The sequence below is a fragment of the Chiloscyllium plagiosum genome, unplaced genomic scaffold, assembly GCF_037043375.1.
Source record: "Chiloscyllium plagiosum isolate Xiang-an unplaced genomic scaffold, Cpla_swu_hap1 HiC_scaffold_27, whole genome shotgun sequence".
Lineage (NCBI taxonomy): Eukaryota > Metazoa > Chordata > Chondrichthyes > Orectolobiformes > Hemiscylliidae > Chiloscyllium > Chiloscyllium plagiosum.
In genome coordinates this window covers 20,467,174-20,479,239 of record NW_028270165.1, presented here as the reverse complement: position 1 = coordinate 20,479,239, position 12,066 = coordinate 20,467,174, and the positions used below count along the sequence as shown (strand labels likewise).

At 44.7% G+C, this 12,066-nt stretch overlaps 1 non-coding gene across 1 annotated transcript; it reads left to right on the top strand.

Annotated features, from left to right (window-relative positions):
- The first annotated feature begins 11,290 nt into the window (after positions 1-11,290).
- On the top strand, positions 11,291-11,362 carry trnae-cuc (transfer RNA glutamic acid (anticodon CUC)). The gene has a single exon. It is a non-coding gene; the product is annotated as a tRNA-Glu (tRNA).
- The last annotated feature ends 704 nt before the right edge of the window (positions 11,363-12,066 follow it).

The following is a 12,066-nucleotide window of genomic DNA, read 5'->3' as shown; positions in this document are numbered from 1 at the left end:
GAAGATCTACAATATGCTGCAGTTCGATATTACAAGCCCAGAAACAACTGCAAATCAGACAAGGTCTTTTCAGAAGTTGGACCATGAACGTCTGAAGCTGCTGCTGCTCTTTCTTTCTCTCTCTCTCTCTCTCTCTCTCTCTCTCACGCAATGAAGATTGATCTTCACCCAGACTGGAACTTCTTTCCTCTGTCCAAATAATTGTGAACGCAGCCCTTTTTTTGAAGGATGGCATGTTTCCTGATCATCACAATTAAAGGGGTGTCTTCCCCCTGATATGCAAAGGGACAGTCAGTCAGGGGAGGGCAGGGTCACGTCTTGTGTTGTTGTGTGGAATCTGTGACAGCTGCAACAATTCATCCCAACTCCTGTACTCAGTGCTCTGACTGATGAAAGCAAGCATGCCGAAAGTCTTCTTCACCGCCCTGTCTACCCATGACTCCACTTTCTAGGAGCTATGAACCTGCACCCCGACATCTCTTGTTTTGAAATACTGCATATGAAACAGATTTGGTGCTTATCTCAACTCTAATTCGGTATTTTATACTGAATGCCAAGACTGATGAAGGCCAGTGTGACAAAAAATGTCTACCTGTGACTCCATTTTCAGAGAACTGTGAACCTGTATTCCAAGATCCCTCTGTTCCACTACACTCCTTAAGGTCCTGCCATTCACCATGAAATTCCTACCTTGATTTGACTATACAAAATGTAAGACCTCACACTTATCTATATTAATCACCATTTGCCATTAACCTTAAACCTATGCCCTCTAATTTTGGACTCCCCCACCCCAAGGGAGAAGACCTTGCCTATTTACCCTACCCATGTCCCTCATGATTTTATAAATGTCTTTAATGTCACCCCTCAGCCTCCAAAGCTCCAGGGAACATAGCTCCAATCTATTCAACCTCTTCCTGTAGCTCAAACCCTCCAACCCTGGCAGCATCCTTGTAAATGTTTTCTGAACCCTTTCAAGTTTCACAACACCCTTCCGGGAGCAGAAAGCACAGAAATTGCATGCAGCATTGCAACAATGATGGAACCAATGTCCTCTCTGAAGAGGATTTTAAAACAATATTTATAACTACAAGCAAATCAGGTTAGTTGGGCATGACTTTCCCACAGCAGTTTGTTTTGGTTGTTCTTCATTAACCTAACCTATAATATATAAGAAAATATTTTGAGGGATGGGATTGTTGCTAGCAGTCCAACATTTGCTCCCCATCCCTCATGGCCTTTGGACTGAGCAATTGGCTTCATGCGAGAAGGCAGTTGAGAGTTAACCACATTGCAGTTGGTCTGGAGTCACGTGATGTGAGCGTGTGCACGCATGTGTAGGGTTGTGAGTGGTATATTTCCCTCCCTAAAATAACACGTTCACAATACTCTGTAATGATTGGACAACAACAACAGTTCTGGCAGAATCTATGAGGAGATGACAGTTTTACTGTTGTGAGTCCGGTGGCCCTTCAAAATTAGGCTGGATTCAAAATATTAACTATTTTCTTTCCACAGATACTGCCAGACCTGCTGCATTTCCCCAGCAATTGTGCCTTTTGTTGCTGATCTCCAACATCTGCAATTCATTGTCTTAGCCAATAATGGTTTCCTGGTTGCCAGTACAGAGACAAACTCTCACTTCCAGATCTTTTTATTCGTTGAAAATAAAGTCCACTAGCATCCATGATGGGATTTTAATTTTTGTTCTCAGAAGACAGGGATCTCTGGGCGACTTAACCAGTATCACTACATCACAATCTTCCCTTCACTGACAGTGACATTGACAATCTTGTCCTGAATATTTTTCTTTATTCATTCATGGAACGTGACAAAAAATAACCAAGTGCCAATTCAGAGGGCAGTTAAGAGTCAACCACATGACTTTGGATCAAGAGTGACACATTCACCAAACTGGGAAAGGACTGAAGATTTCCTTCCTTAAAAAAAGGTTATTAGTGAACAAGATAGGTACTTATGACAATTGATAAGATCAACAAAGCAGCGATAAGTTTATATTCCAGATACATAAATTGATTTCAAATTGCATCGGGGCCATAGCAGCATCAATTTGAAACTCCAGATGTTAAATCAAGTAACAATGCCCAAATGCCACCAACTCCCTAAAATCTCTAGGCTTCCCAACACTGACTGGTCTGTAATTGCCAGTTGCATCCTTTTCCTCCTTACTATTTACTATTCAATTCAGCCCATTGAGTTGACTCTGCTATTTATTCAGATCACGATTATTGTGGGAAACATTTACTCCATTTTGCTGCCATTTCCCCATAATCCTCAATTCGCTTACTGATTAAAAAAAACTATCTCAACCTTGACTGCACGTAACAACCCAGGCTCAACAGCCATCTGTAGTATCAAGTTCCACAGATTTACTGCCCTCAGGAGAAATTCCTATCTGTCCTAAACATGCAATCTCTTATTTGGAGGTTACTTCCTCTGGTCCCAAACTCACCCACTTTTCCACGTCGAGCCTGTCAAGTCTCCTCAGAATCTTGTACGTGACAATAAGGTTACCTCTAATTCTTCTAACTTCTAATAAGCACAGGCCCAACCTATTCAGTTCTCCTCATAAGACATATTTTCCATCCCTGGTATCATCATGGCCAACCTTCTCTGGACTGCCTCCAATGCCAATATATCTTTCCTCAGGTAAAGGGCCCTAAACTGTTCACAGTATTCAGTTGTGGCCTGACTAATGCCTTACATAGGTTCATTATAACCTCCCTACATTTCTACTCTATTGAAAAGGCCAACCTCCCATTTGCCTCCCTATTACTCACTGAAACTGGATGAAGAGATTCTTGGACGAGATTCCAAATCCCTCTATTCTAAAGCTTTCTCCATTTAATATTCAGTTCTTCACCTCCTGACAAACTGTATTACCTCATTTTCCCATCTGCCAAGCTTTCGCTCATTTGCTTTACCTGTCTATATCGCTCTCCAGATATCTAATGTCATCCTCACCACCTGCTTTCACATCAACTGTCTCTTCTGCAAATTTAACAATAGTACCTTCACTTTACTTATCCATGTAATTCGTATATATATTGCAAATAATGTTGGCCCCAGCGCTGATCCCTGTGGTACACCACTAGTTACAAGTTGTCATCCTGAACATGCCCCTTACCACAACTGTGGTAGTTCGCCAATCCTCTATCCATGCTAACATACAGCATCCCAACACTGTGGGCTCTTTGCTTACTATTTCATGAGATGTGAATATCATTGGCTGTGCCAACAACTCTTCCCAAATTGACCTTGAAAAGGTGGTGCTGAACTGCCTCTTAAATTGCTTCACAAATATGGTGTGGACTGCAACAATGTTCAGGAGTGAGTTCCAGCATTTTGGACAATAACAAAGAAACAATGCGATATATCTTGCAGTGGGAATCCTGTGTTCACACTTGTTTGTTCTTGGTGGTTGAGGTCATGACTTGGAAGGTGCTTTTGAAGAACCACCACTCATGCAACCAAGCCAGACTGATAGATTGTGGCCCCAGGCTCTGCCATTTTGACTTCCCTCATCAATCTACATTCTTTCCAGCGAAGTTTCAGTCTCAATCCGCCACGGAATGCCTTCTGTTACGGCTTAAAAGATAAGAATACACATGATTACCAACCGTATTTTGGGTTGTATAAATCTTTGCCTGCCAGAATTATTTTCCAAAAGACTTTAATTAAACTGGGTGACTGCATGAAATGGTTTGTTGGTCAGACTATAATCATCATCCTCAAAGGAGACAATGCCAGTAATACCATTGAACTCGTCTTTTTGTTTAAAAAGGACAAGCTCTTGATTTATTTTTACAACTTACTGGCATTCACACCTGCACATTCAATGTCAAACTCAGACAACATAAATTAAATTACACCATTAATTTTGTTTTACAACAATCCAACAGATTAATTAATAATACACAGTGAATACCAAGGCTGATTAATGTGAAATTAAATTTGACTGAAAATGTAAAATCGAGATGAGAGATAACAAATGGGGGAAGGGCAGAAGGCAAGAAATGCAGCATCATAGAAGGTGCTCCTCCAGGGAGTGTATTTTAACAACTACAACTGCTCAATATAAACAAACGCTCTGACATGATCCTCCGGTTTTAATGTAAACCATACCCCATACAGAAGGAACCATTTAAATAAGTTAATAGATACAAGCCTTGAGCAAATCCAGCCTCCAACCGGGCCCCCCGCTTCTTGGAGCTCCGAGAGGGGTTCCCACTCATTCATTCAACAGGAGGCGGCTCAATTTATTGTAATGGGAACGGAGGGTACAGTGGTCGTGTCTCATGATGAGGAGGAAGCTGTTTCCTCTCATTCAACAGAAGAGGACCTATTTACTAGAGTTTTTTGTGGTGCAGCTGTAGTCTCCCATAGAGCCCTGAGGCTCAGGTTCAAATCCCACTGCTCCAGTGTGTGGAATAACATTACTGCCCAAGCCACGTGCCAATTGGCACAGGGATAAGAAAATTAGGGAAGGAAACACGTCAACCTGTTCAATGCTATCTCCAATCATTTCACTTCCTGTCCCATTCGTACTCCAGGGAGTCCAGCCTCGTTTCACGGAGGTTCTTTTTGAGAAGTTTAATCGGGCATTTTTGCACAAGTCAAGTTAAGAAAGCCGGGATCTCTTGCAAGATTGCGCAGAAGACAACAATTGTAATTCTCGGCGGGGAGGCTGAATTATGAATTCACTAATAGCCTCGCCTAAGCGATGGCGCAAACGGCGCCAATGCATGTCTCTGTGGCACAATTGGTCAGCGCTTTCGGCTGTTAACCGAACGGTTGGTGGTTCGAGCCCACCCAGGGGCGGTGTGTTCGCTGTTCTTCCTTACCTTCGAAGCTGTACGCTTTTAATGGGGTCAAGAAAATGTTCCCCAAACGGAAATCTTCTCCACAAAGGGGTTTCTGAATTAAATTAATGTCTAACGTAAGGGACTGCGGATGCTGAGAAGCCGAGACAAAAAGAGAAACTCGGAAGGTTTGACAGTACCTGTCGGAGAAAACAGAATTTTGAAATGTTGTCTCTGATTCTCTTTCCACAGATGTTGCCTGACCTGCTGAGTTCCTCCTGCAATTTCCAGTTTTGTTATTAACGGAAAGTTCATTTCATCTTTTGGGATGAAACACCTAGACTCGCCATGTGCAGATATTTATTCCTTTCGAATCACTGTGAAGTGATTGGATTCAAACAAACTCTGCGATGATTCACTCTTTCTCAGCTCCACAGGCAGATAGACCTGGGAAGTGAAGCTGTCAGTGTGGTTCTGTGTTCGTGGGCCGAGTGGTTAATGCGATGGACTTGAAATCCATTGCGGTTTCCCCACGCAGGTGTGAACCTTGCCGACGACAAAATGAGAAATGTCGTCGAAAAGAAAGTGAGCTTGCTCCCCGGCTTCTTCTTTAAGATTCAAATCAGTGGAGGGGGAAAAGTATTTCACTGACATTGGGACTGGTGGGAATCTGCAACCCACTGCCTGTCCGGGTGGAACAAGATACCCGCAGAGCTTCTTTTGCGTCTATGAGCAAAGTCTTTAGAAATGAGACTAGAACAGTGAGGGGCATGAAATCGTGATCGAAATGAAGCAGGCACCTGTGGACAAGGGTGTTTCCTTTGCCAGTGAAAGATACTGCTTCACAAAGTTGGGCCTGCGGAAGGGAATCAGTGACGGTGATTATCTTTGGTTGTTCACCTTGTGAATGTTCCCATTGCTGCGCATGTCCGTGTTAACGTCAGAACTCTGCAGCATGGTGGCGTTAGATACGCACAGGGCCGGGGCGCAATGGATGACGCATCTGACTCCACCTACCTGTTTGAAATGCAGCCCACAGCTTCTTCACATCGGAGTCAAGAAACAGCGCTGTCAGATGAGGGGAAGGTGAAATAGCCCCACACGCTGCTCACGGGCACACGTTCCTTTCCCCAACTCACCGCCTCAACCACTGCGGCTCCTGGGAGTGGAAAGGAAACAATCACCAAAACCCAGTCTTAGCTTTGTGAATCTTCAGAAAATCAGCAAACCTTCATCCATTCGGATTTTCTATCCTGGGCTGACAGGGATGGGTTTTGTCACTCTTTTGTAGCACGTTGCAAGTGGATGTTTTGCAGAAAAGCACAACAATGCCATCTGATTAATCAGGACCTGGATGTTTTCGGTCTTTGAATGTAAGTGTTGTGCTCCAGAACTTTGTTGTTCACAGTTTATAATACTTATCTTCCCAGTGCACTGTATCACTTGTAGAAAATGTTTAATTTGCGTCTTGTAATCCTTTCACTGTCTGCTAATGAGGATAGCGTTTCCGTGTTTTACCTAAATTATCTTGACCTTGCATAACTCAAGCCTCAAGCTAATTTCACGAGAAAGCTTTTCCAGTTCAAAAGCCAACTGTTAATGATGGCTCTGTTTCATGTCACGCATCCAATTTCAGATCGATGTTGTTAATGTCCCTTTTATTCCTTCAGATCCAGGTTTCGCTCACAGGGCTAGAACAGAACTGTCACCAAATACATTTACCATCTATGTTCATCCTATCGATTGTATTAGCATCATCAACACTTCTCATCAAAATAACTCGAGAGACTTTCATCACAATTTTCTGTGAACAGTTCCACATTAGCTTTGTTGAATGAACCCCAAATTTCTTGAAGTGGCTCCTTATTTTCGGCCCTGATTATTAATCTCTCTATGCATGGGAATGGATCCTTCCCACCCGTTCTATCACTCATCAATTTGTGTAGTTCAATTCGATCTCCCATCAGCCTCCTCTGTCCTGATCAAATCCAGGGGAACAGAATACGTTGGGATTATGGCGCGGACAGGAAAAGCCCAATACTCACCTTTCCTGTTAGAACCATTCCATGAGAAATTTTAGACCACAACTGTGGGCGTGTAGTTGTCGCGAACACTTAAGGTGCTGGCGTAGAGATCCTTTGAGGCTCCCCCGCTCAGGGTAGTAACCTGCTGACTATGCATTCTTCACTGGCGATTTTAAATGACTTCCTGTTGGTTGCACTATCGCTCAAACTTCACAAAACCCGTCTCGATAAAATCCCGTTTTCTCATGTCTGGGAATTGATTGCCATGCAGGAAAATCGGGTTGTGAACAAACAACGTACCAGCCTCACAACGTACAGCTCTGTTTACCTTTCCACAGATGCTGCTCGACCTGTTGGCTTTCTGCAGTATTCTCTGTGTTTAATCGGCACAAGTGCTGCTTTTCATTCAAGAACTTCAATCCCTGTCCTCTGGTAACTGACTCTGGTCAGTGGCAATTGATTCTTCTGATCATTAATCTGCCCATTCCCACCGCTTCTTCTCCAATCATTACCAACAGCCCCAGGAAATCTCCAGTTAACCTTCTTTGCTCCAAAGCGAACATTCCCAACCTTGGTAATGTCTCTCCAAAATGGAAATTCCTCATCCCTGGAAATAAATCAAGGCGTACAATTGGTAAGAGGTTTTGGCAAAATATTGTCAGTTACGAAATGGAAAAATGTTCCTGAAGCAAAACAGAAATCCCTGTCTCCAGCTTTGTGAATCTTTAGAAACTCGTTGGGAAGCGGATTTAGATGAGAATGAAAGATGAACTGTCCAACTGAGTAGAGACAGTCCAGACACCGTCCCCTTGTTGAAGAGGCCGGGAGATTGACTCTGATGTTCTTGGGACATGAACTGATCTGAGACATTGAAAGAATTGTCGTTCCTGCACATCAGGAATTCAAACCCCTTCTCGCCTCCGAGCCAATGAGAGAACTCGGGAAAGGGCAAAACACTGAAAGGCTCGAAGGGTGACGGCCCGGAATAAGAATGCTCGTTCCTCCTGACATGGATGTGTCTCCAGCCTGTCCCCGGTGTCTCCACAATGAATGTCCCAGGCTTTATTATGGAAAAGTAAAACTGATAGACGACAACTGGAATTCGAGGCCGGGAGGCTGAATTATGAATTCAATAATAGCCTCCCCTAAGTGATGGCGCAGCCCATGGCATCGCCTGTCGCTGTGTTACAATTGGTCAGCGCGTTCGGCTGTTAACCGAAAGGTTGGTGGTTCGAGCCCACCCAGAGACGCATGACCTTCTGATTGCCTGTCTCTTTAACAGGCCACCCTGTTTCCTGGCCAACATCTCTGTCTCAGGCATGCAGCAGTGTTCCAGCAAAGCTCCGCTCCAGATAGAAGACCAGCGCCTCATTTTCCGTTTGGAATCCTCCAGTCTTCAAGGTCGAGTTCAATATTATTTGGACCAGAACACCCCCATGCCCTTGATCCCTACCACACCACACGAGGCCGTGTTATCACATCGTCAGCTGTTACACACGACTTATTGTTAGCCAGGAATAGTCTCCATGAACAGTTAGTCACCCTCCGACACAGAGCGTTATTCTCTCCTTTGTCTCTCCAATGTTCTCCCTCTGAACTAGTGGCAAAGAGAGCAATGTGGATTGATATCCCTGAGCCAGCTCTTTGTCCCATCTCCAGGAACCGGGTTCTCTCCACTGGCGGATAATTAAACCACTTTGTTGTTGCGTTGACGTGAGGAGATTGTATAAATATAAACTTTTCTAAATCCCCACCTTCCGTTGATTGAACTGTGAGTTCACTCTGAATCACAACACGTGTCACAGCGCAATTTGAGGCCCACATTAGCTCTGCTGGTTCTACACAGCAAGTAAATGAGAGTCTCTATTCGTATCATTCTCTTGCCTTCTCCCTGTAAATCTCCACATTGTTACTTTGGACATGACCACCGAATTCCGTTTTGTGTTCTTGAATCTGCCTCCTTGTCACGGTCAGACAGGGACAAGAAAGTGTTCTTCCTAATGTCACTTTTACTTTTTTATTCCAAATGCCTTGAAATCTCTGCCAATTTTTTGGGAAATTGAAAGGATTCTCATTCCTGCACATGAGGCTGAATTGATTTAATTTCTAACGTAAAGGACAGCGGATGCTGAGAATCAGAGACACAAAGAGGATCTGCTGGAGAAACTCAGCCGGTTTGGCAGTACCTGTGGGAGAAAACAGAGTTCTGAAATATTGTCTCTGATTCTCTTTCCACCGATGGTGCCTGACAAGCTGAGTTGCTCCTGCAATTTCTGTTTTTGCTTTTAACTGAAAGTTTATTTCATCTTTCGTAATGAAACAACCAGACTCGCCATGTGCAGATATGTAACCCTTTCTAAATCTGTGAAGTGATTGGATTCAAACAAACCCAGCAATAACTCACTATTTCTCAGCTCCACAGGCAGAGAGACCTGGGAAATGAAGCTGTCAGTGTGGTTCTCTATTCCTGGTCGAGTGATTAATACGATGGATTTGAGATCGATTGAGGTTTCCCCACGCAGGTGTGAACCTTGCCGACTACAGTTGAGAAATGTCGTCAAAAAGAAAGGAAGACTGTTCCCCGGTTTCTTCTTTAAGATTCAAATCAGTGGAGGGGTTATAAATCTGCAACCCACTGCCTGTCAGGGTGGAACAAGCAGATACCCACAGGGCTAATTTTGAGGCTATGAGCCAAGTGTTTGGAAATGAGACGAGAACAGTGAGGGGCGTGAAGTCGTGATCGAAATGAAGCAGGCACCTGAGGACGAATGTGTTTTATTTGCCAGTGAAAGATACTGCTTCACCAAGTTGGGACAATGGAAGGGAAGCCGTGATGGTGATTATCTTTGGCTGTTCCTCTTGTGAATGTTCCCATTGTGTTAACGTCAGAACTCTGCAGCATGGCGGCGTCAGGTACGCACAGTGCCAGGGCGCAATGGATGACGCATCTGACTCCACCTACCTGTTTGAAATGCAGCTCACAGCTTCTTCACACACCCCAATTAATCTTTCTCATTGTCCTGAAGCCGGCATACGGTTTGAATTCCTGATCTGCAGGAACGAGACTCTTTTCACTGTCTCGCGTCAGTAAGTGTCCCTGAGAACATCAGAGTCACGTCACAGCGCTGTCAGAGGAGGGGAAGCTGAAAGAGCCCCACACGCTGCTCACGGGCACATTTCACTTTTTCCAACTCACCGCCCCAACCACTGCGGCTCCTGGGAGTGGAAAGGGAACAAATACCAAAACCCAGTCCCAGCTTTGTAAATCTTCAGGAAATATGAAAGCTGTTCATCCCTTATGGTTTTCCATCCTGGGCTGACAGCGTTGATTTTAAATGGCTGTCCAGTTAGTGCCGATTCGTTTTTGCTGAAAAAAATCTTCCTTATCTCATCCTAGCATTTCTTGCCACAGAGAACTGTGCGGCAGAGTTCATGTATATATTTCCTTGTATGGTATTTTGTAAATAACATTCGTTTGCGGTTTGTTTGTATCGGCTATTCCAGGTTCATTAGCCGCTGTTTAAGTGTGTTGGTAGGGTTGTGGGCTACCATGGTGCTGAGAGCGTTGAGTTGTCTGGACATCATTTCCCAGATGTCTTTTATGTAAAGTAATGTGGCTAGGGTTTCTGCACACGTTGTGTCTGCTTGTGTCAGTTTGTTGATGTGAAATCGACACACTGGGTTTATTGGGTTGGCAAAAGTGCGGATTGCAGATGCTGGAAACCAGAGTTTAGATCAGAGTGGTGCTGGAAAAGCACAGCAGGTCAGACAGCTTCCGAGGAGCAGGAAAATCGACTTTTCGGGCAAAAGCCCTTCATCAGGACGCCTCCAGGGCGGAGAGATAAATTGGGGGGTGGGAGTGTGCTGGGCCGAATGTAGCAAAGAGTACAATATGTGAATGGGGCTGGGGATGGAGGTGAAAGGTCAGAGAGGAGGGTGGAGCGGATAGGTGGGAAGGGAGATTGGCAGGTAGGACAGCTCATGAGGATAGCACTGTGCTGGAAGTTTGGAACTGAAGTAAGGTGTGGGGAGGGGAAATGAGGAAACTGGTGAAGTCTACATTAATGTTCTGGGTTTGAATTTATCCGAGGCGGAAGATGGGGCGTTCTTCCTCCAGGCATCGGGTGGGGAGGGAGCGGCGATGGAGGAGGCCCAGGACCTGCATGTCCTCGGCAGAGTGGGAGGGGGTGTTGAAATGTTGGGCCAGAGGGCGATGGGGTTGATTGTTGCGGGTGTCCTGGAGATATCCCCTCAAGCGCCGTGACTGGACTCTGCGAGGAGTCTCCAGTCTCCCCAATGTAGAGGAGACCGCATCGGGAGCAATGGATACAAGAAATGACATTGTTGGATGAACAGGTGAAAGCTTGCTGACGACCGCGCCCCAGGTTCGATTTCCGGGCAGGAAAGTAATTTTTCGGAGAGCTGACAAGCATCATCCACATCTCCCTGGTGGTCTAGTGGTTAGGATTTGGCGCTCTCACCGCCGCGGCCCGGGTTCGATTCCCGGTCAGGGAAACCATTTTCAGGGGTGCAGGCTACCCATTCTTCTTAAATGCGCTGTGTAATTCTTTATAGTTGTTCCTGGGTGCTGCAGTGTGTCGTGGCTCGTTGAAATAGTGTCCTGATTCAGATTTGTTTGTATGTGGAGGGATGATTGCTTCTGTAGTTAAGTACTTGGTTCGTGTGCGTTGTTTTCCTGTAGAGGCTGTTTTGAATTTACCATTGACTGTTCGCTGTACTGTGACATCTAGAAATGGCACTTTGTTGTTGTTCTCCTCTTTTGTGAATTTTATGTCAGCGAGGATATTGTTGATGGTGTTGTAGGTTTCCTCTAATTTGTTTCATTTTTTGATGACAAAAGTGTCATCACTGTAGTGGACCCAAAGTTTGGGTGGATCGTTGGAAGGGCTGTTTGTTCGAGTCTCTGCATTATTGCTTCTGCGAGGAATCCTGATACTAGTGGTTTCATGGGTATTTCGTTGATTTGTTTGGAGGGCTTGTTGCTGAATATGAAGTGGGTGGTAAGACACAGTTCTACGAGGTTGACAGTGTTATCTTTGCTGATGTAGTTGGTGCTGTGTTTATGTCTCTGGTTCTTCGAGTAGTGTCTCCAGTTTTCTTTGGCCACGTTGATGTTAATGGATGTGAACAGGGCTGTTATGTCAAAGGACATCATTATTCCATCCTCTTCTATCTTAGTGTCTTTGGTGTTCAGGAAT